Source organism: Falco rusticolus, chromosome 9 (genome assembly GCF_015220075.1).
Source record: "Falco rusticolus isolate bFalRus1 chromosome 9, bFalRus1.pri, whole genome shotgun sequence".
Taxonomy (NCBI): Eukaryota; Metazoa; Chordata; class Aves; order Falconiformes; family Falconidae; genus Falco; species Falco rusticolus.
The window spans coordinates 41,721,321-41,745,969 of NC_051195.1; positions in this window are offsets into that span (position 1 = coordinate 41,721,321).

Consider the following 24,649-nt stretch of genomic DNA (forward strand, 5'->3'; position numbering starts at 1 on the left):
TATGGAATTCACCCAGCCAAGGAGCGGTGCCAGCCTCTGCCTGCAGCCCCTGCCTCATCACAGACACAACCTGCCACACCTGCCATCCAGATACTTGGGAGGCCTGAACTGAGACTGAACTCCGAGAGATGGGCCAAATATCCAATCAAGAAGGAAAAATAGAAGTAAATGCTAAGTTGAAAAAATATTTTGTAAAATAAAGGTACAGGTAGCACAGTTGCAGTACCATGGAGAAAGGAGAAGAGATGCAAAAGAAAACTGTGTTTCTGTTTACCTATGCTTAGATCAGATCCAGGAGATATCTCCGATCCTCCATCATCCAGCTGGCAAGCCATTTGCAATACCAACTTAATCACATGCCTATGTCTCCTGCTCTTAGTCAAAGCCCACGTTCTTAGGTTGCTGTCAGGGGAGAGGATGCTGATTTGGAAATATAAGTTTTGTTGCTTTTTTTTAAAAAAAAAAAATTCCTGCCTGATATTCCGTTCCAGCTGTGGTCTCTCCCCACATAGGTATCTTTGATTCCCAACATAACTTCAAATTAGTTTTAACCCTCCACCCACCAGACTACTGACTGCTTTAATGCTTTACTAACTCTGTAACAAGTTGTTAACCTATTGCAAGATAGCATACTCTTTTCTGCCTGGCATGGCAATGCTGAAATCGCAGCGTGAAACCTTTTACACATAGCCAACCTTGCATTTCATAGCAACCAAAATTTGACAATCACATTTATACAATAATATACATCTCACTGATACAAGTAGCCCATTAACAGCTCTTAATTGAGACTAGACTCAATGGCTAAGCAACCACTTTGAGAAGATAACAGGTGTGAGGTGAGTGACCCCTGCTCAGTCTTTGAGGGATTTCATAGTACCTGGATTTTCAAAACAGCCTAGGGAAATTAGACACAAAACAGCTATTGTATTTCACTGAGAATGGCATTCCTAGTCTGGCTTAGAAAAATACAATTCTCAATTTTAATCTTCCTATATTTAGCTCACCAACTGAAAGCCAAGGCTAATGCTTCTTTTCCTAATTTAGAGGTTCACTGATCCCTTAAGGTCTGGGAATTATGTAGGTGCTCATTTAGTTGGGGCTAGTTAAGTGAAGTACTGTCTGAAAGCCCAGGATACATCTAAGCGAAGACTGTGCTGTCTATATTATCCCAAAAGTACAGGACAAAAGAAAACTGTCGAAGCCCAGCCCATCTCGGCAGCAGAACCCACAGTTACGGGGTGCCCCTTTGTTCTAGAAGGCAGCTTGGTGGGAGACGCTGCCCTCATCCTCACCCGGACTGAGTTATCCTCATTTGCAACAGCTGAGTGTCTGTCCCTCTATGCCTAAGTATTTCGGATACTTACATGAAGCAGCCAGAGAATGAGAATAGAGGAGAGAGGTTATGCCCTTTTTCTTGTGAAAATTTTTGAAGGGAGGTTTTTATTTTTTTTTTTTCAACAAAACAGTGAGGTTTACGTTAAGGGGTGGTGTGAAATTGTTTCCAGAGAAATGCAAAGGAGGTTGAGAGTGCAGTGCTGGGGGTGTGGGGCAGACCCTGCCCATGTGAGAGGAGTCTGGAAAATCAGCAAGAGCAGGTGTTGCTTATGATCCTGAAATAAATTAGGAGTGAGTTGACTTGTTAGAGGATGAGGGTGTTAGGGTTATTTGTCTTTGAGCTGGCTACCCAGGGAGACTGCCCTGCTAGGCTGGCATCTGGGGGGTGGGGGCAGGAAAGGGAACATGGCAGCCCGATGCTCCCCAGAATCATGATCTTCTCCAGCAGGATGGCAGCAGTATGCCAGCAACTGGCAGCCATCTGTCTACTCACAAACATTCAATTAAGGTAAAAACTGTTCTCCAACTGGAGCTGCTTGGCCATGCAGTCGCAGCACAGGTCTCTGATAGCAGGCACTGTGCAATCCAGGTGATGAGTCAGCCAGGACACCGGAGGGTTTAAGAAGTTGGGGTTGGTGATTCGGTATTAACAAACCTCTCCCTGCCAGGGGAAGGTTGTAATGGCCAGACCGACCTTTGGCATATGTTAAAAATAAGTTTATGCAGCTTAATTTCTGTAAGATGCGGTGGGAGGGCTGGTGACCTCAGCTCCTTGTTCTGATAGCTGAATATGTTTACAAAAATTAAGGTTATCGATTACAGTGATTTTTTTCAATCAGCCTATTAATGCTCGTTTTATGTAACAGGACAAATAGATCACAGTGTAAAGTCTTTGAAAATCCCCTGTGAAAGCTGTAATAATGCTTTAATGTATTAATCCCCTTAATCCTGTCAGACTCCCAAAGAATTTCTGTAAAGGCTGACAGGAATTCTCAATACTAACAGCAGAACCAGCAGCAAACACGTTTCAATAGGTGGTTTTTAACTATTTGTCAGTCTTCTGGCTTTAAAATATGCCTCGGCTGAGGGTGAAAAGAACTGTGGTTTGTGAAGCACATGGGAAGATGTTAAGCAGTTTTGTGGGTTCCATTGCCCTTTAATTTACATCCCATTAAATCAGAGCTACTGCTGGATGTTGACAGGAAGGTGAGGATCAGCATTTTACACCCTCTTTTTCCGCATCTCCCTCCTTCGTGTGGTGCTTCGTGTGCTTGCGCTTTGCTCTTGTCATCTTTCTCTGGTCTTTGCCAAGCACTCGTGTACTCCAGCATGTTCTTGTGTGGGATGGTGATATACACCTTTGTCTCCTGGGCTTTAATTGCATCGCATGCTCCTGTGGGCTCAGCATGCTCTGCAAGCAGGCTGGGGATGCTGGCTCTTGGGGCTATGGGATATAAATGCTCTGCCTGAATGCCCATGTATCTCTTTGCTCAAGTGCTTGAATGCAGGAATAACTTTGAAAAGAGGAAAATCAGAGAGTGCCATGTTAGCAGCATAATGGCAGTGCTGCTTTGAAAGGTGGCACCTCCAATTTCAGGCGTGTTCTTAGCAGTCTATAATTTAGATGGAACTGAAGCATTGAGTCTGTAGGACTTTGTTTTTCTTCCTTCAGTGTAAAATGTAATAACCAATAATGAATCCTTTAAAGTACAACATTATCTTTTCAGCACACATTTCCCCTGTACCTCTCCTAATTATTTGATTAAATATGTGCCTTAGCAGGTTTAGTGTTTACTGGAGTGATCAGGATGAATTAATTTTCCTTGTAGTGAACAAAAGATAGTGTGTTTGGAGATCCTGTGCAGTTACATGCCTTTGTGATATGGGAGGAAAAAACAAAACAATGACAGCTATGCAGGATCAGTACAGCCCATGTATTAGCTCCAAGTCAGCTTTTGATTTCATTTACAGCAGTGCAAAGGTATAGCAATTTCAGTAAATCGGCACACTTGCTCTGAACAGAAAATCAGAAACTGTGCTATCTCCATCACGGCTGGTGTCTCAGCATCTTCCCAGCCAGCTAGTTTCAAAGCAGATATTTCCATTCAGGGTAAAACCAGTAGAAAATGAAGTCCTCTCTCAGCATTTACACACTGGGGAAAAAGCCCTTCTCCCTGACTGTGGTGTTCCCGATGGAGCGGTGGTGAAGGAAGAGAGCATAACTTCCCAGTCTGGAGTTGCAGACAGAAAAAATGGGCAAGTGTTGCATCTGGAAATTGGAATGCACTGATCCTTGATCGGTGTGTTGCTGTCCTCTCCTTTCACGTTTCTGGATCACCTTTGGTCTGGACTTGTCACTTGGTCACAAAACTCTTGCTGCACTTCAGCTGGCAACTCCCACAGTGAACAATGGGAAACTGCCAAGGAAGTACATCACAATGTGCGGGGGGAGCTGTAGCCTGCCCATGGAGCGTACCCCAAGCGGGAGAGTGAAAGCATAATGAAGGTAGAGTAGAAATGCCTCTGAAGTACTGTAGCATCATTTATTAATCTCTGGGTTTGGTGTACATGACGTGCGAAAGTGTACAGTTTAGAGGTTTTCATGTAAAGATCAATGTTTTCCCTGGGTAGGTGGAATAATTATTTTCTGACAAGCTTAAACTCTGAGTCACCACCAAACCATAAAGCTGCGATCCTGGCAGGGCGCTCCCAGGACAGTATCTTTGGTGGGAGGGCACTCTGGTGGCTCCAGGCAGAGCCCGGCTGTGGTGTGTGGCTCCCAGCAGATATAATGCCCGACTCATGCATTTTCCACTTTATCCTGTGCATTGATAGTTTATTTGAGCTACTTTTGCAAGAATAGCATTCAACACTTTCTTGCTTAATGCCTTGGCAACAGCATTTTTTATTATTTTTTTTTTTACTAGTACGAGTTGCTGTGCCAAGAAAAATCTAATGCTCATCCAGAAGGGATTAACTGGGTATCATAGCAATATCCGTCAGTTTACCCACAGAAGAATGGAAATAGTTTCCTTTTGTGTAACGCATTTTAGAGAGTATTTCGTCTTAACTTTTATGTTGAGATTGTTTGTAGTCTGGAGATAAGTCTTTGCAAGAAAATCGATAATAATTCATGCATACACAACTCGCATCAGCTTCCACAGGACATTAGGTTTTGTATTAACAGAACTGAAAATTGGAAAGTTCCTTTTTCAATAGAGTAGAGATAACTACTGTTAAGTGCTTTTTCACATGTGTGTGCATGTCCCGTATAACGGGATAGACTATAAAATACAGCTTTGTAGCTACATTGTTTCATACAAGCTTTGCATTGCAAGTGTTTCCAAAAGATAGCATCAGAAATTCATGACACATTAGACTAGCTTCATTAGAGACACCCAGAGATGTAGGTTTCATCTAGAGAATTGTAAATGACCAATTTGTCATTTCTTTACCTGTTGATCAAATAAGGATGAGAAATAAGGGAATTCATAGGCCTGGGACTGAAAGGGAAGGAATGTCTCTTTGGTACCATAAAATGTCTCTCTAATTAGTTGCCGAATGTCAACAAAACGTAGAACCTCATGAACAGAAATTCAGCAGTAAATACATTACACAGCATAGGCAGTGTTGGCCTAGGGACTGCAGATTCCACCAACTGTTTTAAATGGTCCCTCTACTCTGTTACTGATGTTTGTGTTCACTGTCCTACTGAAGAATGAAATAAATTATGTTTGTGGTTAAAAGGATAAAAGATAAAATATGGAGTCTTCCACCGTTTTGTGATGGGTTTAAAATCTGGGCCAGGTCTGCAATGATCTGTGACAGGTCAGTTCTGTAGCTCAGGTTTATTATGCTGAAAATCTGCACTGTGAGGCATATTCCAACATAAAAGAAAAGCACTGCTACAGCTAGAATTGAAACCAAAGAAAAATAAGCTTCCTCTCAGTAAATGTTCATGCTTTCCTACTGTAACATATAACAATAAATAAACTAATCCATCAAGGTTCCCTGTAAGGTACAGAGGCAAGTGTAGCTACCGGTACCAGTTTTGTGCTCCTTGCCTCTGAGGACCGCTGAGGCTTGCGGAGTGGCGGTGGCAGTCCTCTGGTCACACTCAGCCTGTGGACCAGCTTCACAACAGCTCTTCCTGCCATACCTGCCTGCCACAGTACGTGGGATGGTGGGGTTAGCACCATGTCAGTCCTTAGGAGAGCCTGGGATGATGCTCAGTGCTTGCTTTCAACTCAGAGTGCTGGTGGGGGTGAGGAAAATAGGTAAATGTTCTCTGGTGATGCGCAGGGCTGCATGCAGACACCTTCTGATGCTTGTGTATGTGCATGGGCAGGTGGCGGTGCTGCCACACTCCATCACACAAGCTAAACCTGTGCCATGTTCTGTCATGCTGCTGGGGGGTCTCATACTTCTTAGCCTCCCCCCCTGCCCCAAGAATGCCACTCGTGCCTCTATCTGTTAATTACTGGTAGACTTGTGGGAAGCTCGTTGGTATTTCTGTGTGGAGAAGTAGTTGATGGCTGGTTGAATGTGAGCCCTTCCTAGGGGCCTGTGCTTGTCTCCATTGTGGATTTGAGAGCGTGAGGGTTTAATTTCTTTGGAGAGGGTTTTAACTTACTGCTGGGTAGGTATTGGGTGAAGTTTGTCTATTTTATCAAATAATGAAAAACCAGAACACTCTGGAGTCTGTTGTTGACCCAATTGGCTCAAATTAGTGATCTCTGAGCTCTTCTTATTGATGGAAAATCTAAATCAGAAAAGCTGTTGCCTTGCTTGGCATGAACGGCCTCATTTTCATCATTCTCACCAGGGAAACCAGCAACCGCACTGGCTGTCAGGACTGAACTCTTAAGGGCAGCCTCTATAAACTGGGGTTGTAGGACGTGGTGGGGAATTCCTCTGGTGGTCAGTTGATTGCCAGGCTGTGCCTTTGCAGAAGTGGCTCGTAACAGAGCCCATCTCACACTTCAGGCTTGTGGTTGGAGACGTGTTGGAAGTGTCTGATTTGAGGTATGTGCAACTCTGAAATTCAGGTTCTTCATGGAAATACACCAAATTCTCTATGAAAAAAACATAATCCATATCCTTTATTCTTTTTGAAAAGCCTGGCCATGGAATTTCACTCTGACATAGATTCACAAGCCACACAGTTACTTGACTGATTAAAAAAAAAAAAGGAAACTCTACTCATGAAATCATATGATCCTTCAATGGAAAAATATTTATATTATAGAAATGATCATCCCTGTGGTATATTTACTCTATTTTATAGAAACATGCATGTGGGGGATATATATTTACTTCAGTAATTACATCCTCCATAGTGCTCTGAGAAGAAAAAACATGCCAAGAATAATTCAAATAAATATTAAGGCCTCGACATAACTAGTATCGCAGTGATGTGGTTTTCTAAGTGCAAAAATTTTCCCAGCTCTTTGGTATGTCATGAAGGAATAATGAATGCAAATGCTGTTGATGATAGTCATTAAAATTCTGCAAATGAAAAATGACTCACCCCTTCGTTAATTCTAGCTCATTGCATAGAGAACCTGTGAATGCCTTTGTCAGTGACACTGTTAGCTTTGGAAAATGAGAAGAAGGTTCTTGAGTAGCTTTCCTGTTCCTGAGAAACTTTGTCCTTGTATGGTAGCGAGTTTTCTGATTGCCAAAATGATGAAAGCCATTTAACCACGTTAGATGCGTGAAATGGCTCCAAAAATAACCGCTGCGTATGACAGGGAGATTGGGACGTGGTATGAAAGGGTCAGTGATGGTGCCGATCGTTATGATTAAGAAAGGAATATCACCTGTGTTCGTGAGGGAATTTGCGGCTCCATTGTGCTGACTTCTAAATAAAATGTCTCTGGAGAGCTTGTAATATCAATAGGAAAGACTGACAAAAGATGAAGAACTATTTTAGGGACAGAACTGAAAAAGTGAAGGATTATTCTTCATCTTGCAGCCGGTTGAAGCCCTGTGCGTGGAGCAGGACCTCCCTGTGGCGGATACTCTATCAATGGTGACTGTCTGTCGGAGGTAGGGGCCATGGGGCCATCCTTGTGGGGGTCCGCAAGGTCCATGGGAGGCAAGGGACAATAGGACATTTGGGAAAATTGCTTTGGCATTGCCTTCTGAGCAACATGTCTTTGCTGCTGGTAGGATGTGCCTCGGTAGCTGTGGTGGCATAGAGACTAGAAATGGGAGGCCAAGTTTGTTGAAAACAGCAGTAGGAATAATTTGTCTTTGACAGAGCTGAAGTCCTTCATTTTCATTTAATTGGATAACGTGAGCTACAACCTTGCGATTTGCTAATTTGTTGCACTGGAATATGATTAGAAGATGTTTTGAGACTGGGTGATGAGGAATTTTAATAAGACATTTCTGAGGTGGGGCTGTTCCAACACCAAGGATTTTGTTACAGTATTTTAAGCTCATTGTGACTCTAACGATGTTACAAATGTGGAAGTGAGATAAATATAAATGAACTGCTATTGAACCAATCCAACAAGAAACTTTTAAAGTGTTGTGGGACATATGTAAATGAATATGTAAATGAAATGGTTTGGGTTATAAAAGGACATGTCTGAGGAATGGCTCTTTGGAGGTTCTTTGGATCGGCATCAAGGATGCTGATCATTTGGAGCTTTTACATATGTTAATCATCTTTTTCTTCCAGGCCAAAGAGGCTATGAATATAAAAGTACTAACAGCCTGTTACCAAGTTATTTACAAGAGTCCTCATAATAGAAATGTTAACTGTATAGCTTATTTCTACTTAAACCTGCAGCTTTCCATAATAACCAGTGTAATTAGGCCGCCTTATCTTATCTCAGTTTAGTCTGACAGTCAACAAAAGGCTTGAAGTGGAAACAAGTTGTTCTGAGGGTGGTAGATAGGAAGTAGCTAAGGGATGGTAAGAGAGGAAAGCACGAAGGGGTCAGGGTGGTGGCTAAGGAAAATGATGTTTGCAACAGTATTTTGAATGAACAGGAACTACCCAGACTATCGCTTCCCAAGCTGAAAGAAAAGCATCAACTGAGATACAAGGCGATGGGAGGGCTTGCTTGGTTTGGCTGAGGTCAGAGTGTGAGCCTGTGGACTAGCTAAATACAGAACGAAAACTTGTAAGGTTTTCTACTGATAAGTGATGATTTCAAAACTCTCTGACTTTTCCTTGGGGAAAAGACCATTTCTTGTGATTCTCAGAAAACGCCCTGTGATGTTGCCCTGTGCAGCAGCTCTCCTCGTGGCTGCTGGAATGCTGCTGAGCTCTAACTCTGTGTGCCAGGAGTGGCATGCCAACTTACTACTTTGTGACTCCTAGGTCACGTTTGTCTTTCAGCAATGCCCCTGCGCGTATCCTCGTGCAAAGCCCTGGTCTCCACGTCTGGTACAAACATGGTCTGTTTTACCTGGCGCCCTGTGCAGTGATGCTGCCTGGCTGTGGTAACCATCACTGCCAGTACTCGTGATGTCCCAGGCTGCCGTATGTGCTGTTGTGTGGAGAAGACTTGTGGTCTTGGTGCACATTTCTGGGATCCTTTGGTCAATGCCTGTGCCTGCAGGAGAGGCTATTTGGCCAGGTCCACCTGGATGCCCTGCTGTTCCAATGTTTCCTTATACACCAGCTATGATGGGTCCCAGTGGAAGAATACCTCTCCCCAACCAGTTTTTGGTCTCTAACTCCTTGCTTGCAACAAGCAAAGACCAGAAGCAGCTGGGCCATGGGGAATAAAGACTTGCTTTTTGCAGTTCTAGTTCTCAAGGGCATGAGTTTCTATTCTTATCGCTGTTTATTTTTGCACCCTACTGTGGAGGATTGTTCTTGGACCTGTTGGTCATGATTGGTGGTAAGAGAGACTCAAGAGTTTTCCCACTTGGAAATCATTGAGGCAAGGAGTGATGCCACTGATATTTCCATACAAAATTTTTTTTTTTTTTCAGTCTTTTGAGGAGCACTGCTCCCCCAAGCTTGGCTTTTTGAAGTAATAACATCTAATCTAATTTCTGATGTATTTAACTGAAATCTAATTTCCATTTTTGTGTCCTGTAAAGAACAACTGGCTCTGGGGATCCTTGATAAAGCTGTGGGAAGGACCCCCTGCTTCCATATGCAAGGAACTAATCAATCTGCTGCCAGGAGTTTACACTAATATCTGTGGTGATTGCAGTTCACGTATAATGAAGACAAATCCTGTTCTGGCTAAAGATCAATAATTCAAGGGGGGAAGGGGGGAGCCAGGAATGGGGGGTGGAGGCTCAGGAGCACCTGCCAATGAAATGCTTTTTGAAAACAACGAGCTTTTAAAAACAGAGCGTAGGACAATTACTGAGAATTACCTAACGTCCTATGGGTATGAAGAAGATCCTGTGAATACAAAATATCCTCTCCCACCCCTTCCAAAATCCAATTCCTTTTAGGAGCTCCTAGGAGAGGTATTTAGAGCCTATTAGAATGGCAGGAAGCCAGCTGTTAATCAGCATGCTAATTCCAGGATGACATCATATGGACCAGTAGCGCTACCTGCATATGTTAAGGGCGCAGGAGCTGAGCTGGCAGCCTTGGCCTGATTTCCTCAGCTTGCTGCACCACAAAGCTCTGGCATCTTCTGGGAACTAGGGAGCATCCAGGGAGGATGGAGCAAGCGTGGGATGCAGATGTAGAGCTTTTGTAGTTCATTTGTAGCATCAGCTCTTGATGAGATGGGAGAAGCGATGTGCTTGCTTGCCATTAGTAAAGGCAATAGGATGAGGTGAGCAGCCCATGAGACAGCTTGGCTGCTGTCTGGGACATGTTGGTGGGCCTGCTGTGCCAGTTCAGCGATGCATCAGGGCACCTGTGGGTGAACTGTGACATCCCTTGCCCCTGCAGGGTGAGGATCCTAGCTCCCACAGGTGCATCTCCGCCCAGGAACCACACCACTTCATTACACTGGCCGTGGGTCTTAATATTTTACCATACGTGTCTCATTTTAAAATATTTATTGGACATGAGCTTAGGCTGTTGTCACAACATCTTGAATCAGACCAGAGAGGTAACGTTAACAAGTGTGACAAGGCAGAGATTGGCCTGTTCAGGCTGTTATTTGTCCTCTTTTTCAGAGTGTGAAAGGGTTAAAAAGCTGCCTGAGACTCTCCTTTTGCTGAGACAAGAGAACTAAGGGTGTATTGATTTCATCCCCCCCACCACTTTTTTTTTTTTAGCACTACGAGGTCTGTTTTTTGCTTGCTCTGCATAAGTGATTATTCAACATAAATACAGACAGTTTACAGTGTTTACAAGTTAGCTGATATAGCAAGTCTCCTTGTCATGTGCTCCTAGAATATAGGGTAGGGTCGATGTTGCCAACCTTGAGCAGTTGGGAATCATGAGTGAAATGTTTCGAGAAATCACAAGATTGGCTCCAAAATTATGAGGGTTTTGTTTACTGAAGATAGGAAGAGATCCCAAAGTTTGTTGCCATAATTTTTCAGAGCCTGGAAGGGGTCATGTGATCACAATCTTAATTTTTTTTTCTCCTCTGTCAAAAGGAAGAGATGCTTGCGTTGCCTTCCTGTGTTTTCTGAGCCTTATCATGTGGCTCTGAAAGCTGGAGTTTTAAGATTAAAAACTGCCAAACAGTGTGAGACGACAGCGCTGAGAGCTGATGTCATTGCATCGAATCAGCTGCATCTTGATTCTCTTTGGGTATCAAAAATAAAGGGGTAGGAAAGTTCTGCTTCCCCCTCAGGAATATTTTAGTGTGAACTAAAATATTCTGTGCAGTCAACTGAAAATACAAAGAAATATATAGCATTCGTGTTGCTTATACCCCCTACTACTTCACCCTTAAAACTGAAGGTAGGAGTAAAATGATGTGCGTCTCCGTGTAAGAGAGGGATGACAAGCCTGGAAGACGGGCTGCCCAGAAACACAACCATCACCCCTGGCAGAGTCAGTGCAGGAGAGAGGCTTGAAAGCTGGACATGCCAGCAAACATGCTGCCTCTCTTCTGCCTGTTCGAGAGAATTCAGTAGTGCTTCATCTCGAGGGACTTCAGGGGAAACAAAAGCTTGTCAAGGCGTTTCCTTAGAAAGCTGCAGGGCGAAGAAGGCAGAAAGTCAGCTCTCTCCATCGCAGCGTGGTGCCACAGCAGAAAGAGCTGGTGGAGGAGGCAGTGTCTGAGTGGGAAATAGCCTTTTGCCCTTCCTCCTAACTGAGGTCAGGCTGAGCAGGCTGGTGAGCATCTCTGGGAAATGATCTTCTCCTGTCCCTGCTGTAATAGCTTGTAGCAGAAAAGAACATCACGTTCCCAGGATTGACAATCCAGGAGCTTTAGTCAGTGCTAAATTCACTTTAATAATAATCCTCAATGAATCAGGTGGGAAACGTTTTACAAGTTTAAAATGCCAAAGAACCTGCAGGATTCTCTTAAATGGAAACCCATGAAAGTGAGTGCTGCCAACTTATTTTGAGGGGGGACTAGGAAAGAGAGCAGCAATTTTGTAACGTTGCAAAGCTGTGGCTTTGTAGTGGAGGCAAACATTATAATGTTCGTGAGCAAGGTCCTGCTAATTTTCTTTTTCTCCACTTTATTGCAATCTTTTTTTACCAGTGGAAGGAAGAACAAGAGGCCAGCATTCCATCTGCCTCTGCTGAATGCTAAGCTGAGGTATGCAAAATGGGAGCTCACTGGAGACCTGGTGGACTTGCATGGGATACAGAGACACAGCAAAGGCACATATGCTGCAGCTCCAACTATGTCATTTTACTGCTATATGTAAAACACCATCTGTGGTGCAGAGACCTCTGCTATGAGGGAGACGCACATTCAACCCAGAAAATTGTCAACTGAAGTGCTATAAAGTTCTCCATAAGTGTCTTCATCACTCATTGCTTGAGAAAAGCACCTAATATCGTGGAACACTGTAGCAAGAACTAATGTAGATGCAGTAAGCCAAAACCAACACTGGTGTAAATGGCTGCAGCTTGACTGCCTTTAGTAGTAGAAGTGGGTCCAAGCTCCATGTATCTCATGGATGAAAAGGAGTGCAACTGGTGGATTTAGCGGTGCCTCAGTGTAATACCATTCAGTAATGCAGTGAGGAGGCTGGCACGTGTTTTTCATATTGTTTAATTTGGGCCATAATCTTTTGCACAGAGACAAATTTGATAGAAAACAGGAGACCGGGGTGCCAGACTCGTACCGTCCCCTAGCAGGGCTGTGTAACTCTGCAAGGTCATTAGGAGTTAGTCCCTTAAACTTCACCCTCATGTCTTCTCCAGGCAACAGCAGCTTGGAGGCACAAGCTGTCTCCCCCACACAGGGACCAGCAACTCCAAAGACATTAACAACCTATTGCTGTGAAAGTTTGGCTTGCAAGAAGAAAGGTAAATAGCTGTGCTTTCCTGAGATGTGTGATACCACTTATTGCCACGAAGTGACCTCACGCATGTCAATGAGCTGAGGAGGTGCTTAGGTACAAAATGGATACCATGCATGCAGCCGCAGCTCTGCGGTCAGACCTGGTATGCAAAGATGAAATCAGTGTTGCTTTATGCTCCTCAGACTCAGAGCTCATTAGAATTATTTCCTGATGGAGCAGGAAGGAAGGGGGAAAAAAAAAAAATCAGTTTCCTTCAGGGCCCTGTAACAATGGCTGAAAAATACCAGTTTTTACCCTCCAATGCCTTGTGTTGCGATGCTGGGCTCCCCCCCTGCTGTGTGGCTCTTCCCTTTCCCGAGGCCTGGCAGCTGGGAGCTGGCAGAGAGGGGCTGTGCCATTGCCAGCGGGAGGGCTCGTGCCAAGTAAGTGGCTCATTAGCAGTTGCGGTGGTGGGGAGTTCGCTGTTTAGTTGCTTTGCTCTTGCCTGTCAATCGGGCTTGCTGTTGAGCTTGACGCTCGTAAAAGCAGCGGGAAGTTTCGAGACGTTTGCCTCTCACCAGCAGGCAGCGGCTCATTCATCATAGCAGCGAAGAGTTCTTGGGTGGTGGTGTAACCACAGCCAGGGGAAAAAAGACCAGGGAAAGCTGGCAGCTGGCAGGCAGCTTGCACCCATGTTGGGACCACAACGGTAGAGCAGAGAGGAAAAGAAGGGGGGATTTGCTCTTTTTTCCTCCCAGTAGCAGCACCTGTGTTTGTGTTTCATTACTACAATCAGTAGAAATGAGGAAAAGACACAGCTACCAGCACAAGGTTCAGAAGGAATAAGAATATTGAGCTTTGGCCTTTTTATGTAAGGACATTTCAAGTACGTGCTATGTAGCATGATCTACTGCTAGAAGGTTCTCTAATGTCCAAGGTAACTTGGGCATGGACCCAGCCTCTAACCATGAAAGACCTTCAGGGCTCCCAGAGGAGTGGATGTGCATTAGATCTTGTAAAAATCACACAGGTACCTTTGGAGGAAGCTGAAGGTACAAAACTAAAGAGCTTAGAAGGAGGTAGGAGTTCCATAAATGCAGGACTGGGGACACAGCAGGGAGAGATGAAGGACAGGGCAGACAGGACTCCTCGTGGTGGCAGGGCCTGCTCGCAGGTGTTACACCATGGCTGCTCAGTGCACGTTAAGGTACTAGTTGCTCCTCCTGCCTCAGCTCTGGACTCATTCCTGTGCTGCACCTCCGTACCTGCAGCTCCTTCCCCAGCCAGGGCTGAAGCCTGTACTCAAAGTGAGCAAGAGGAGTACCTTCACTGAGGAAAACGGAGGTGCTGCAGGTTAAAGACAAGCTTTTCCGGAAGCTTGCCTGGCTCCCTTGCCTCACATCCTCTCTGAAGCACAGTTTGACCTTTGCTGGGAAAACTGCTGCCACTTTGTTGTTATTAAAATACATAGACAAGTGACCCTGAATTTGCAGCCTCTTCCATTTTCTCCACTGTGGGTTTCCTATCTTCTCTCTCCCTGGCTGCATTGCAGTCTCCAAAGGTCAGGGACTGTACTCTTTCTCCTCCCTCAGTAGCATGGAGTGAGCCATCAGAGCCAAGCCTATAATCAAATTGTAATAATCTTCCCTAACTGTAACCAGGCTCCATTTGTTCCTGCAGAAGCCGTGGCGCTGGGAGCTAGCAGGGTGGAAAATACCTGCCGTGCCAGCTTGCCGAGGAACAGACCCCAGCATGCGCAGATCCACACCCATTTATTATGGAGTATTAAGATCACAAATAGAGATTCTGTTCCTGATCAGAGTATGCAAAATATTCACAGTTCCTCCTTTAAAAAATTTGCAGTGAATGTACAATGGAAAGGGAGAGATCGTTCCTCCATTTAACGCAGGAAGAATCCAAGTCCTGAACACTGTAAAGGAAGCTGGAGGCAGAATCAGGGGTTAAACTCACTTCTTTCAAGCTCCAGCACAGCGACTTTTCTGCAACACTCTCTCTCCCAAGCATGTGATACGAGGACAGTTACAAGACAAAATGTGCCATTCTTATTCTTTTCCATTGCGTTTTTGTGCTGCCTGCCACTACAGTCACCGGGGAAGAAAGGCCATTTTGTGTGGTGAATATACCCAGAAGGTAACTTAAGCTGAAATCAAAATGTTTTGGTCTTTCTGCACTGGAATACAGAATAACTCAAACTTCTTTCCTTGTTTCTTGCTAGCGGAGCCAAGGGCTGCCATTTGAACTGGAAATGTAGCATGGTTACACTGTGGAAACCCTCCTGCCATCTGCTCCACCTTGATTCAATGTAAACCGCAGCAGGGTTAACTCAGGCCATAAAACATGAAGCTATCAGTACATTCATCTCCTGATGGGCAATCTGGCACAGGGCTGAACCCATTCCTTGATCACTGGCTTATTTTATGTGATCAAACATTTTACTTTTTTTTTTCCCCCCCGTACATATTGCAAACCATTTACAGCTTGCATCCTCATTCTCACAAGATTTAACCTGAAGCTAAAATTTAGCAGGACTTAATGCAGTAAGTGCTACATACAGCCCTTTTACCCAGTGCTAGAGGAATACGCAGCAGCCCCATTTCCCCTTGGTGCGGGGTAGTGGAACAGTTTTCTCCAGCTTTTATTTTCATGCCTTGCTTAAAGGTGTTTTTGCAAGGTTTGAGGGTGGTGTTTTGGTGACTGTCATGGTAATATTCAACACTTTATGAGCGCTTGGGTTTGAGCAATGGGAAGTACCACTTGTGCATGGGGTCTAAGAGTGAGACGTATGAATGCCAATCCCGGCTCGTGCTTGCCCAGCACCTGTTGAGACCTCGTTGGTCACCACTCTTAAACAAATGCCATGCACAGAAATGTAGCAGATTAAAGGTGCCTTTAAAGCTTCTATAACATGCACCTAGAAAAGTCATGAAAGATAGATAGGTACGGTCCCTTGGCACCATCTCTAATTCATGTGTTTGTGATTTTAATCCTTAGCTTGATGGTGTTTTAATTGACAGAATGTAAATTCCTTTTTGTGGTAATCCTTCTGGCGCATGGAGATGTGGACAGATGCTCTCAGCTCACAGACAGTGAGTGGGAATAGACAGGAAGGGCTGGCCCTGCGGTAGTGTTTACAGAAATATTTCCTGATTATTTATTTTTGTGTACTTCACCTTGTGGTATCCCACTGAAGTTCACCGATATCGTGCCTCTGTCTCTTTTCTCAGAATTGTTGCAATAGAGCTGTAACATTTTTATTTATTTATTTACCCCCCCCCCACCCCAGGCCTCTTGAGCTACTCCCAGTGAGGCTCTCAAGTCTGGTAAATGCAGGAAAAAATGCTGAATGTATTTGTGAAAAAGGAAGAAGCTCTATCTGACTTCTCACTGAAAAATGAACTCTTTTCCAGTAGCTTTTAGCTGAGAAAAATGTTTCCCTGCATTTCTTTTCCATTGGGATGAGAACACCTGCCCCTACAGCTTTATACCGGAGGAGGATGCTCAGTTAGGAAAGGGACAGGCAATGCAGAGCCCTGCAGCTGTAAAGAGGAAGGCACCCACAGCCAGACTGCTTCCAGCCCTGCTACAGACGCATCCTCTGGCAATTTAGATTCAGATTAACTTGGTGACCCAGCAGTGCTTTCAGTGTTTGTAAAACCAGTGGAGATTTTATAAGGGAAGGAGTTCTCACGGGACATGTGGAGCTTAGTGTATTCGCCCTTGCTGTGCTCCTGGACCAGCTAAACCAGCGACTGAAGGCATGCCTAAAAATTGATAAACCATTAAAAAAAATAAATTAGGCAAGCTTTTCAAGGCTGCAGGAAGAGTATTCAGATTATTTTTAAATTTACTGTCATTTGTGGTAGTTTGGTCTACCCAGCTGTGTAAGCACATTTCCTTCTAAAACCAGCTTTTCCTTTCTAGACTTGCCAATAATAGGTGAAATCCTGACAGTTTTAGTTACTTGCCATACCAAAAGGTCCCCCACTGAGTACAACCAGAGTTTTGGTGCAGAGAGAAGCAAAGAGCATCTGGGAAAGAATTCTATCTAAAGATATGGGAGTTAATGGGTTTTTCTTTCAATGTCTTAGTGTTTGCCAGTTTGGGAATGTGAATAATATTTCCAAGACTTTTCAGACAGACAAACTGTGACATGTCCAACCTCACCTGTTCTGCCAGTTGTCTCTCTCTTTTTTTTTTTTTTAAATCCCAGTTAGATGCTGCCCTTGTTCCCCACACTGGGGAGGCCAGAACAAAGCCAGGTGAGCTCCAAAACAGTTCTTCCCAGCACTGCTGTTCCTGCTACATATGATTGGATGTCTCTAAATTCTCTTGAGCTGTTTTTTTCCTGGATAGTTGCAGTATCAGTGGCACTATGCGATGAGATGGTGCTGAGGAGTGGTTGGCAGCGAGGGGTAGGGGGCTGCTCACCGAGGATGTGCTCCAATGCTGCCTGCTAGCTGCAGCCTCTGCTCTGACCTCCCAGGGCTGGCATGCTCAGCGATAGAGGAGGACAACTACAACTTGCATGTCCTTTCTCTTTATTTCTGCTTGATTTACTTGCCCTAGATTTAAAACTTTGACTACTTCTCAAGTTGCTACTGAAAAACAAGTTTCATACGTATTACCCTTCATCTGCATTAGACACAGAAGAAAAAAGAAACTTTTCTGTCTAAAGCTGTGTCATCTCAATTAACTTGCAGAGTGCCTGGCTGGAAAGGTAGGGTTTGTGCAAGTCTCTTCTCTTTTTCTCTCCCTCTGAAACATCATTTCAACTCTCTGAGATGCTGCTGGGTACCAATGAAGACAGGACACCAGTGCCATCACACCTCTTCTCAGGTATCTGTGGGAGCCAATCAACTGAAAATCCTCTTTCAGTGTGTTATGAAAGACAGGCCTGAACTTCCAAGCATGAAACTGAAGAGTGAAAGTCAAACAAGCTCCAGTGAGGGTTTCTTTTCTCTAATACAATCACTCAAGGATCAGAGGGTTTGGCTGTTATTTCTTTAGCTGCCTTCACCAAGCTCTATGCCTTTCTTCATATTTAAATATTTAATTGCCGTGTCCATTCCAGTACCCTGCATTCTTCAAGGCTGAAACACCTTGCTGGAGCCTGCACCAAATCCTCAGGCCCTCTCCAATTTCCTTGGGGTAGTATTTTCTTATGGTTGCTGGCAGGTGAAATTTGTACTTTCCGAGCCCTCTGCAACCTCTTGCAGCCGGAACTGTGTCTGCCTGTGCTTGCTGGATTAGCAATGGGAGAGAATATGACACGTTGACCTCAGAGGGATTGAGGGGGGCAGCAGGACAAAGGCAGAGGGCTGATGGAGTAGAGTACCCGTGAGCATCTCTGATGGGTGGGCTCTACCTGACTCAAGATGGATGTGTCTTCTCTACCTTCTGCTTGTGCAAACAGCTTGGGGACCTTTATGCAGCGTAGTGTTCTGTCTGCCCTGTTAATATCATCTGCTGCCCTCCTTACAGTAACAGAGATTGTCACTCTCGGCACAAACACAGGCGTTTTTGACAGGAAGGCATAATTTCTGTTTAGATACACTCGGCAAGTCTCAGGGAGCCTGATATTTACCACTCTTATGAGGTTCAAAACTGTCCATAATCAGACCAATGAACCATCAGACTCATGGTACAAAATCTTCTTAAATATAACTCAGTTCTCATCTGTGCCTGGTCTAGGGAAATTTCCTTAAAGAGCCATTTGAGTGACCCGCTGCTTTTTTCCCAATCCTCAGACAGCAGGAATCCGAGCAGACAAGTGAGATTAATAGCACCGGTTAGAGACAGATCAGGTGCAGTACAAGTTACAGGGGTGGAAATTTCATACCCCTGAAACTCAAGCCAAAGTTGCCATGACTTTTGCAATTCCAGCTTTCCATGCAGCACTTTTCAGGCCTGTTACTCTTGACATGTAACAGCTCCAGGTCTTTTAGTTTGTTATCTTCATGCTGCCTTTCCTAAGTGCCTTTCCCTTGGCACCTACAAAACCCATCTGCTGTTCTGATCCCAAGCCGCTACCAGCCAAAGGCTGATGAAGGGACTGAGGAGCTGGCTAACTTCAGGAAGCAGAGGTGGACCCGTGAGGACATGCTGACTCTGCAAGGTTTTGAATGCAGGCAATAACGTCCACTTCTCCCACAAAGTGCTCTTGGAAACAAGAGTTTCCTCCCTGAATTAGGAGCCTTCTGTTGCTGCCCTTAGGGGAGTTCAAGTACCTTTGCTTTTTCTGAGCACTTCTTTGGAATGGCCATGCAAGCTGCAAAGTCCAAACCAAACTTGCTTGTATCAGGAGGTCCACCAGCTCTGCAGTATGCTGAAGCCTGATCAGAGTTCTACAAGAAAGTTTCTGGTTTCTATCTTGGATTCTCCAGTCAGTAAAGCAACATATTTCATGTTCAGGTCAAACAGAAACATTTTATTCAAGCCTAGCAGACCTTCTGTTTCACTCACAGTTGTCCAAGATGTGTGATAAAAATATTATGCAATAATCCTGTAAATTTTTCCTCTTGGGACTATGCTCTTTGACCAATTGACTGTTTCTGAAAACGTTCACCAACCGTGTTTGCACTCCACAACATCTAGGGTGACAGATGCTATGGACAAGTTCTGAGAGCAGTAGTTCAATATCTCATTTGACCCCACGTACGCTGTTTGGTTCCCCAGTTTACTGTTCAGGGTATTGTTAGCAAAGAGAAACTCTGGAGGGAAATGCCATGGAGGTTGCACTGTGTCCTAGTCGCAATGCAAGGCTCCCTGCCTAACACCCTGAAAGGTAACTGTAATATATGAAGAGTGATTTAGTTTCTCGATGTTTATTGGACCAAGTACTGCTGAATATAAACCCTCACTGATCATGGACTTTACAGCATGGGTTTATTTGTATCTTTTCGGGAGACTTCAATGGCTTTTGCATTTTCATTTCATAATGATAAATTACCTGAAATCATTCCTCTCAGAACAGATTCCTCCAGCTTTGGCTCCTGCTAGGATGTTTCATTTTGTGTTGAAAATTGCAATAGAAAATTTCCTTGAGCCGTTGATATGTCAGAATAGAGTTTATTATCACTCACAGTCCCAGCGTATTGGAGCTGCGTGAAAGGTTTTGTAAATAATATGACACGGGTAGGAACTCATTTGATGCTGTGATAGGTGGTGAATATTCCCAGCCAGGCAGGCAGGGTGAAATGAAGTAGCGGGAAGTGTGACCTTTTCTAGTAAGAGGCTTTCTCACTCGGTAATGTATACTGGTAATTAATTAAAAATTCTAATGTAGGAAACAGGATTTCAGTGGCTGATAGCACCACACGTTGTCTTGTCTATGTGCTATTATAGCTGTTTATTGCTCATACACATCTAAAATGAAATAGAAGATGGATTTTGCAGGTGGTCTTGTAAATTCTGTTTCAGGTCCTGCTACAAGTATAATTTTTGAGAGTGTATGTAAATTGCTGTTTAACGCATTTCAAAGCAGAGGGTCAATCAATAGTTATCCTAATCCACAAACAAATGTGATATCACCTCTGATCACTGGTGAATTAGAGAGTTGACCTGCTCTGCATGCCAGTTTCCCCAAGGATACATTAAGAACTTCTATTAAATATTAGGATACTTATAGTCAGGAAACTCATGATCGGTTTAAATGTGTTTGTTTCAGCCACAGTCCCCTTAAAGCTGGTGGCTGCTCCAAACCCCACTCTTGCAATCGTCTGCATAAAGGCAACTCTGTGCTTTATTGAATGGAAAATGAGAGGTGCTGTCTGACAGTGCCTTCCTTATAGCTCACAAATTTGTGTAAACACTGAAAAGCAAGTCTGTATTGTCCTAAAGCTCATACTCAGCTCTCATTAACGTCAGGCTGAACCCATTTGTCTTTTAGCATTCAGGTGTATGTAGCAGAAGGAAATTAATTTTAAAATATCCATGGTTTGCCCAAGTGTCGTTATCTTGGTGTCTAATCATAGTTCTTAATTTACATATGAGGAAATTGACACATGAAGAGGCAAATTTTCTCATTATCAAATGAATATCCAAGGTAGGCTGTGCTATTGATTGCCAGTTTTAACCTTGATGTGTCATGTGTCGGGTTCCTCCTCTGTGTAAATGTGCGTAGGATCAGGGATTAACCACCGCTCACAAACAGGCTACGAGGCCACTGATTTCTCTAGATCCATGCTGCTGGGCCTGCGGGAAAGACGCTTTCAGCTTGGCATTGTTTCCGAGCTGTTTATTTCAGGTCTTGTGTGCTCACCATTTGTGGTGCGTATCACCCGGGCCGGTCCTCTTGGGCCGTTACTTGTTCCAATTATTTTTAAGGAAATTTTGTGTGCAGCTCAGTTCTGTATCCTTTCCTCTGCTCAGGGGTCTCTTGACACTTCCTAGTGGTTTCAGCATTAGTTTATATGCAGACAGAGTACAGACTTGGTGCTACTTTCCTAGGTTTTCAGCTGATTTTTTTGTCAGTGTATTTGTCATGGCCCAAGTGGTGTTTCCAACTGGATGCTGCTAATCGTTTACTATTCAGCACAGCTAAGAATGAGATTTTATTTTTAGGTTCTGTCATTCTGTGTCTTTCCATTTTAAGATAAATCCATCCCTGATGTCTCCTGTTTCTGAGCTACAAAAATCTGGGTTTCATTTTCAGCTCTAAACTGTTATTTCATTCATGTATTAACTTAGTCATCAAGATCTCTTGCTTTTATTTATCGTACATTTCCAGAAGTTGTTCTTATTTCACTGAGCCCCAGCAGAACTTCTGGCACAGGCTGGCTCTGTCGCAGCCCTCACATTGCCAGAGGACTGCTGATTGGTGACTACGTTACTTTATTACCTACAAATCACCTTTATTTAGATCCAGAATGGTGATCTTAATGCATTCAATAGGACCAGTTTATCTCAGGGAAACTGAGGCATTTAAGGGCTGGAGTGTGCAGACAACCTTGTCGATGCTGGGAGCACAGGGGTGGGAGGAGGCATTCTTTCACTTCCATCTTCCTACTCAGCCTAAAATCTCCCCAGAAGAAGTTGTCTCGTCTGTCTCAATTTCTATCCAAATGTTTCTCAGGAGGGTAAGCAAAGAGCTTGAGAGTTTCAATATAAACAAATCTTTTTTTTAGACATTTTTTCCACTCCAGATTTCACTTCTGGAAATTATTATGATTTAATAATGTAGCACCATGCATTTTTTGGATGGATCTTTTCCCTAGTGATGCTACAGGCAAGATTTAGACAAAGCGGCAAAGAAGAATGATAAAACAAGAGGGGTGTGTGCGACCACACCAGCCACAGTGACGGAAAACTGCGGGAGAAGTTTGATTTCTTGGGTGTCTCAAATGCAGGCTGCAGAAGAGGTCAGACAGGTGGAGCCAGAAAGAAGAAAAAGAGATCTCATGGAGCCAGGCAATAGCGGATGGTTCACGGAAAGCTTTGTAAATATTTTCAGGTTTGGCCTTAGCTTCAGATTTATTGAAGAACCCAGATCACTCAAGCTGCACCTGATTGTACTGTGGGCAGCTGCATACAGCTTGCCATGCTATGGTGAAGCTTGTTCTGCTACTTGTAATAGCTTTTCTAACATGACTGAAAAGCTTTTCTCCTTGTTGCCATTCTCTTTTTATATTTTATTTTTATTGTATTTCATGGAGGGGGAACTATCCTTATCTTGTACAATTCTAACGTTGTCATGGGAAACTGGTTTCAAAAAGGCAATTTCTCTCCCTCTCTTTCCCAGATGCAAGTGTATCTACACAACCTGTGCCCTCCCCTCCGCACCCGCAGCTCTGCCAGGAGAGCAAATCAATTAGACACACTCAGAGCTGCCCATATCTGCCCAGCAGTTGTAAGGGAAACAAAATGGTCCCATCTGAGACATACAGAAAGTTTGTTGTTTATTTGACTGTTTCCATGTCCTGCTGAGAAATTGTCTGGCTTAATGCAGTTGTTGCAGATATTTAGGACCTCAGATCCTCTGTGGTCTCCAGTGTTTCTCCAGGGTCAAACTTTTAAATGGAAATAAGTTATAGATGACATGTTTCCTTCAGCAGGTGACCTACTGCAGCCTTGTAAGTTACAGGTTGTCCAATTGCCAGTTCGGGAACTGTCGGCACAGACCACAAAGAACTGATCCGGGTGTCGTAAGACATGGTTCTCCTCCTGGATTCCCCACTGATGATTTGGGACAAGGTCACTCCATCTCTCTGTGCCTCAGTTTCCCAGCGTATAAAATGGGGAAAGCCTATCTTCTTTATAAATCCTTCTGACAGCTACAGCTAGGAGGCACCTGATAAAGATGAACAGGAGTTGTTATCATTATTGCTACCGCTCCGGCACTAGGTTTCCTCTGTGCATTTGCTGTCAGATTTATTCTTGGCGGCTGTGCTGTCACTGGTTTCAAATTCCCCACTGAGCTTTTTGCCTTGTGGTCTGCAACCTGGTAGGAATTTCCTCTCAGACAGTCATATCATGGGCTTGTTAACTCATTTAAAACTTAAGTTCTTTTATACTTTTGCCCCACCCTGCCTTATCTCCCTTTATTCTTGCTTTATGTGCTTACCCATGTGCTTTGTGAGTAGCTTGTTTTTCCTGTTCGGCACTGTGCTGTGCCTCTTGTGAAAGGCACTTTATTAAATCTCTAATAAAGCGTGTGTAAGCTATTCACGTCGCACTCTGCACTAGGGAGTGTAGTCCATTATGCAAATGGTCAGTGCAAAGCTTCCTATAAACTACATATACTCCGAGGGCACTGCCTTTATATTATCATCAGCCGGCATGGCCATGCGGAAGGAATAGGGAGGATGTGGAAAGGCAGATGCTTTCTATCAGGTTCTTGCAATTTGTTCCTTTCAACAAGGAAAAGTATCCTCGGGAAAGAAAGCAATGGTTTTCCAGGTTAATACTGGTCCTGCTGGCCTAAACTCAGGGCAACTCCTTGCCACTGAGTCCCCTGGATTGAGGAGGTTATGGTAGAAAATCTCAGCCTCATTAGCCAGGGCAGCAGCCAGTGTTGTGGGGACTTCAGTGGGGGTTTCAATACCTGCAAGGGCAAACGGTGCCCTTGATCTCAGTGCTGCAGTCAGCCAGGCTGGATGGTGCAGAGCAACGTCAGAGAAGCCCACCGGTGGTATCATCCCCCCCAGCAGCCAGGTAGCTCTGACCTGCTAACGGCAGCTGCAATAGAGCGGTCCAGGTATGGTACAGACCCACTCCTGGCTGTTTTTCAGCGAGTATTGCCAAGGCGTGTTAAGCAGATTTCTGATGCACAGTCTTTAATATCCACAGTGGCTTCCAAACCATCTCATCCAGTCAGGAAAGAAAGCCATGCCATGGGACCTGGGGAATTGCTCAAATCAGCTCATGTTTAGTGTGATGCACACCCACAACAAATCCTTCAGAAATGGCCCATGATTAGACACATAAGTGATTGTCCACTGACGAATTCCAAATAATGGACACATTTGAGAAAATGACAATCTGCTGGCAGATAGTTTGCAAACAGAAAAAGAGATAAAATTCGTCAGCTAAATGATTCATTATGGCTTCCTCTGACTTTTTCATGGCAAAAACAAACCGTGCATAGCTCCATCAGGCAGTTTCTGAGCTTTGCAATTTCTTTCTATGATTGTCATGTATATAATATCTTATTACATTTGATATTAATGGCAGTGTGGTGCTCAGGTATTGAAAATCCATATGGCCTGTATAATATTTACAGTATGACAAAGTAATAAGTCACAGCGACAGCCTGCTGTCGTGCACTTCTAGCATTTCGCTCCAAGCAAGTGCAGAGATGCACCGCGCTGTTTGTTGGGATGTGGATAAGCCTGGCTTTTAATTAGTTGGATTTGTGGCTTACAGTGGGGCAGCTATGGAGGGTGGGTGTTGCTTTGCATATGTCATCGTGGCACTAAGACTGATAGCAGAG